This window comes from Solanum lycopersicum, chromosome 4 (assembly GCF_036512215.1).
Source record: "Solanum lycopersicum chromosome 4, SLM_r2.1".
NCBI lineage: Eukaryota > Viridiplantae > Streptophyta > Magnoliopsida > Solanales > Solanaceae > Solanum > Solanum lycopersicum.
Window position 1 is genome coordinate 6785366 of NC_090803.1, and position 6888 is coordinate 6792253.

The following is a 6888-nucleotide window of genomic DNA, read 5'->3' on the forward strand; positions in this document are numbered from 1 at the left end:
TAATTTTGATTTAAGAAATACAATTTACTTTTTCCTTATATGGTAAATCTTTACCATTAATATTCTTTTCTTTTAACTTTTATATCTCAAGAACATTACAAGATAGATAAAATGTACTCCATTTATCATTTCATTAGGAGTCATCTTGGGATGACTTAACATAATTGAGAGCTTAAAGCAAATAAGTAGAAGAGTTTAAAACAAAACAAATTACTATAGATGGGTGGTTAACTCATGTTATTTAAAAAAAAAAAATAACCAAATAAACAGACAGACGATATAAATAAACGACAGAAATTTCAATATAACATCGTTCAATACAAAATAGTATATATAACGACATATATCAATAATTAGGATAGTTACATCAAGTAAATGTACGTATTAGCTAGTTGTTTATTAAAAAAAAAAAAAAGACAACATGTTACAGATCAACAATGGTTAACGTTTTCCCTCAACAACAAATGTCACAATCTACGCACCCACATTGTACGCAACAACCACACATAAGTTGAGGCAACATTTTTCTTGACATGATATAATCATATGAAGAAGAAGAAGAAGCAGTGCTAATTGCAAAACATATTATCAAAATTGTAACAAAAAGAAGTATAGTTTTTTTATCCATAGCAAATGTGTATTGTGCAACTATGATGAAATTAAGACCTACAATTTATAGTTTGTATTGATATCCCTTCTTGTATTTATTTAATCCATATTTTCTTTTATAAGCAACCAACTTGATTATAGTTAAATTAGAAAAGTTAATGATAGTATTATCACCTAGTCAACTAAATTTTTGTTTTATTAACAAGTTGATTATTAAATTAGCAACCAAATGTTGCACATGAACATTACTGTCACGACCCAAATCCGGGCGCGACTGGCACCCACACTTATCCTCCTATGTGAGCGAACCAACCAATCTAAACCTTAACATTTCAATATAATATAAACAGAAAGTAATGCGGAAGACTTAAACTCATTAATAAAAACCAATTCAATAACTATCAATATTCAACATCTATTATTCCCAAAACCCGGAAGTCATCATCACAAGAACATCTACTTTAAACTACTAATTCTAAGAGTTTCTAAGAAGCTAAAAATACATAAGAAGCTAGTCCATGCCGGAAGTTCAAGGCATCAAGACATGAAGGAGAAGATCCAGTCCAAGCTAGAAGCGTTAGCTCACCCTGAAGATCCGGTGTGACGAAGATTGGCTTGAGTTACTGTTGAGTCGAAGATGACGGCACGTTTGCTGCACTCCACAAATAACAAGAAGGAAAAACATAAAAGTAGGGGTCAGTACAAAACACGGGTACTGAGTAGATATCATCGGCCAACTCAAAATAGAGAACAGTATATATCAAGTAATATCATAAATCAACTATAAAACTCAACATGTAGCAACAACAAGTACTATAATCATCAGTAAGTACCATCAAGTTCATCCATGAGGGCTCAAGCCTCAACACCATACTCATTTGGGAATTAAGTTTTATTAAATTGAATATATTATCATCTTCCAAGATTCATTATCTTTCTTCCTCTTGTGTCGGTACGTGACACTCCGATCCCCTACTACTATGTGTCGGTACGTGACACTCCGATCCCCTAATTCTATGTGTCGGAACGTGACACTCCGATCCCCTACATGTGTCGGTACGTGACACTCCGATCCACTAATACTATGTGTCGGTACGTGACACTCTGATCCCCTAATTCTATGTGTCGGAACGTGACACTCCGATCCTCTACATGTGTCGGTACGTGACACTCCGATCCCCTACATGTGTCGGAACGTGACACTCCGATCCCCTACATGTGTCGGTACGTGACACTCCGATCCCCTAATTCTATGTGTCGAAACGTGACACTCCGATCCACTAATACTATGTGTCGGTACGTGACACTCCGATCCACTAATACTATGTGTCGGAACGTGACACTCCGATCCACTAATACTATGTGTCGGAACGTGACACTCCGATCCACTAATATATTCTGTAAATCATCAAGCCTTCTCTATACCAAGGCATCATCAATCCCATTACTTTAATTCATCAAGCTTTCTTCTATACCAAGGCATCATCATTAATAATGTATATTAAAGTTTCTTTTCAAGATTTGGGATTCAATATTTTCATCATGCTTATCTTATCACAATCACATAATCATATTCATGCAAACATACCATTAAGCATATAGTAGGGCTTACAATACTACCAATACATATCATTCACTATTGAGAGTTTACTTATGAAAGCATGAAAACCATAACCTACCTTCACCGAAGAATTGGAATCAACAAGCAATTTCCCAAGCTTTGATATTCCCTCTGCCTCTTGATCGATCAATTTCTCTCTCTCCTTGTTCTCTCTATTTTCTTTATTCAAACCCTCTTTCTTTTACCCTAGTTAACATATAATTAAGTGTAAAAGATGGCAATAATACCCCACTAATTAACTTAGGGTTACCTCTTTTAACCCCCAAGAATTTGAGTTATTAATATAAACCCACAAAATCTATAATTAAGGAAGGAATAGTCCAAAAACGTCCCTTAAAACGTGTAAGGAAATCCGATTCTGCCTGGGATTTGCGCAACCTGTGACGGGCCGTCGTGCCTGCGACGGTCCGTCCTGCAGGTCGTCGCAAGAGTCAGAGAGTCAATTTCCACTGAACAATCTATGACGGTCCGTCACGTCTGTGACGGTCCGTCCTGCCATTCCGTCACGAAGTTCAGAGAGTCGATTTTCAGTACCCAATTTCAGATTTTCTAAGTGTTTTGAAACGAGACCCTGCAACGGTCCGTCGTGCCCATGACGGATCGTCGTTTGGTCCGTCGCCTCAGCCTATTTTTCCAGAATTGAAGTTTGTTGCTCAAAACGACTAAACAGGTCGTTACAATTACTTGAATACTTATATTTTAAACGTTTAATTTATAGATAGCCCGATAAAATTGTATATTCAGTGAAATTATATTTTGATTTGTAAAATTTATTGTGAAATATAATCATTATGCAAGTAGAAAAGTAATTAACAACTGGCAGTTGAGTTGTATTTCAATAAACATTTGGTGATAGTTCATATATGAATCAACAAACTTGATGATTTAGATATAAAATTCAAAAAAAAAATATTATTATATTTCACTGTATATTTTATTATTTTTCGCAATTATTTAAAATCTAAAGCTTTAACTAATAACTAAAACATAACAATTAGAAAATGTTTTGTTACATCACAAGGGAATTTCGGACCAATGATAAAATTATCTTTTGTGTGATTTATAGATTACGTGTTTGGGTCCTACAATCACTAAATATTTATATAAGGATTGATTATCTACATCACACCCCTTAAAAGTAGAGTAAATTTTACGTTTAGCAAACATAAAAATCATATTTGTGTGTTATAGCTATAGTTTGTATGATTGTGCTCCATAGCAAACTAATTTATGTTTACTATGGAACATCATATTTGTATAAATCCATGGGGGCATCAGATTTGTATAAATAATTTGCAGCCTCATATTTGTATAAATCACTGACAACCTCTCGTTTGCATAAATCGTTGGCAGTTGCTCCATTCAATTTTATGTATTAGTAGATCTGCATAAAATTTGAATTTGTATACAACTGAATCGGAATAAAACATTTGAATATCACGTCTCTCTTTCTCTTTATACAACACAAATTATAAATTGTAATTTTTATAATTTATGTTTGTATAAAGCGAGAAAGAGAGAAAGACAAAAGAAAACTGGCAGGGGAAGATCTGTATTTGTATAATTATAATTGTATAAGACGAAAATATATATATTTGTATTTGTATATACACTTTTCTCTCGCTTTATACAAACACAAATGTGTTTTATACATTTGTGTTTGTATAAAGTGAGAGAGGCGATGGAGAGACTAGAGAGCGAGAGAGGGAGAGTGTCGAGCGAAAAAGCTGGGGAGAGAGGTGAATGACAACTGTTTGCTATGGTTTACAATTAAATCAAATTATGGTTATAGCATTTAACTTAAATTAATAGTTCACTATTTTATACAATAAAAGTATTGTCCTAATATCCTTCCGCGAATCCTACATGAATGAAGGATACTTTATACATCGATAGGTCGATTACCCTTTTTTAAAACATTTTTTTAATTAGTTTATCGAGTCCTACAATCACTAATGTTATTATAACCTTTTTTTAAATGTTATTATAACCTATCTAAACTTAATAACGCAAAAATGTTATAAACCATGTCTGAAAATATTTTTGAGAGAATTTTTTTTTTATATAAAATAAAAAGAGAAAAAAATATGCACCAGCCAAGAATCGAGCCTGGGTCTAATTAGAAAAGTTAATGATAGTTTTATCACTTAGTCAACTAAATTGTTGTTTAATTAGCAAGTTGATGATTTAATTAGCAACCAACATGTTGCACATGAACCACACACCATCTCACTTGAATATTTATATTTTAAATGTTTAATTTATAGATAGTTCCTAAAGTTGTGCATTCATTAAAATATTTTGATTTGTAAAATTTATTGTGAAATATTATAGGAAAAATAATTAATAACTCATAGTTGAGTTGTGTTTTAATAAATATTTGATGATAGTACATAGAGTCACAAATCTGATAGTTTAAATATAAAATTTAAAAAATCATGCTATGTTAGATATGTTTTTAACATTTAACTCTAAAGTAACCGAAAAAGGCAGAGGAGTGGGGGAATAATGAACTTTTACATATTGAAGAGTGCCCAAGTACAAAAGCTGAACATAAAAGAGTTTAATTTTTATACACTAAATAATATAAATAATAATATCAATTCAAAACATATACAACTTTAGAAGTTATTAAACCTATTCTAGTTCCACCATTGCATAAGATAGTACATGATTGGATTGGTTCGGATTTTTAAATATCAAAATCAAATCATTCGTGTAAAAAATTTAAATGTATAAATCAAATCAAACTAATAAAATTTAGTTTTTTTGTCACGACCCAAAACGGGTCGCGAGTGGCACCCACACTTATCCTACTATGTGAGCGAACCAACCAATCTAAACCCCAACATTTTCAAACATAGTAAACAGAATAAAATGCGGAAGACTTAAAACTCAATAATAACTTCTAAAACTCAAAATAGAAAACAGTATATATCAGATAATATCATAAAATCAACTACAATACTCAACATGCGGCATTTACAATTACCATAACCCTTGGTCACAACACCAAGCTCATCAAAGAGGACTCACGCCTCCCCATCATACTCATTTGGGAATTAGGTTCATTAAATTGAGTATATTAACATATTTCAAGATTCATTCTCTTTGCTAATCCTGGTGCCGGAACGTGGCACTCCGATCCTCATATACTATCCTGGTGTCGGAACGTGACACCCGATCCATATTCTATCCTGGTGTCAGAACGTGACACTCCGATCCTCATATACTATCCTGGTACCGGAACGTGGCACCCGATCCATATACTATCCTGGTGTCGAAACGTGACACTCCGATCCTCATATACTATCCTGGTACCGGAACGTGGCACCAGATCCATATACTATCCTGATGTCGGAACGTGACACTCCGATCCTCATATACTATCCTGGTACCGGAACGTGGCACCCGATCCATATACTATCCTGGTGTCGGAACGTGACACTCCGATCCTCATATACTATCCTGGTACCGGAACGTGGCACCCGATCCCCTAATATCACTACTTTCGTTCATCAAGCCTTCTTTTATACCAAGGCATCATCATTAACAAAGTAGATTAGGGTTTCTTTTCAAGATTTGGGATTCAATAGCTTCATCATGCTTATTTTATCACAATTATATAATCACATTCATGAAAGCATACAATTAAGCATATAGAAGGGTTTACAACACTACCCAATACATATCATTCGCTATTAAGAGTTTACTACGAATAGCATAAAAACCATAATTTACCTCCACCGAAGATTAGTGATCAAGCAAGCAAATTCCCCAAAGCTTTGTTTTCCTCTTCGTTCCTTCTCTCTCTCTTGATCGTTCTTCTCCCTCTCTCTGTTCTTTCTATTTTTCTTATTCCACCCTCTTTCTTTTACCCTAATTAGCATATAATTAAGTATGAAATATGGTAAAAGTAAGCCACTAATTAATCCAGGGTTATCTCCTTTAACCCCCAAGTAATTAAATTATTAACATTAAACCACTAACTTTATAATTATAGCAGGAATAGTCAAAAACGCCCCTTAAAAACTTTTAATAGAAATCCGACCCAGCCTGGGTTACGCAACCTGTGACGGTCCGTCATGGCTGTGACGGTCCGTCCTGCAGGTCCGTCGCAAATTTAGAGAGTTAATTTCTGTGGAAGATGTGTGACGGTCCGTCGTGCCACGACGGTCCGTCCTGCCATTCCGTTACGAAGTTCAGAGAGTCGATTTCAGTACCCAAATTTTAGAATTCTAAGTGTTTTTGAACGAGACCCCACGACGGTCCGTCGTGCCCATGACGTTCCGTCGTAGAATCCGTCGACTCAGCCAGTTTTTCCAGAAATAAATCTGCTGCTCAAAACGACTAAACAGGTCGTTACAATTTTCAACCTCGGGTTGGTTCGGATTTTCAAATAGCAAACCAAACCGTTGTATCGAGTTTTTAAATTTATAAATCAAACCAAACTAATAAACCTCAAATTTTTTAGATTTTTTGATTTTTTTCAGGTGAAATTTTCATGCAAACATATAATTAATTTGTGCTTCAAATATTTTTTAGTCCAACCAACATACAATTATCCAAGGTGTTTCTTTAAAAAAATAACACAAAATATGAGATGAGTGCTAATGACATAAAAATATTCAATAAAAATAATAATGAAATCATCGTAT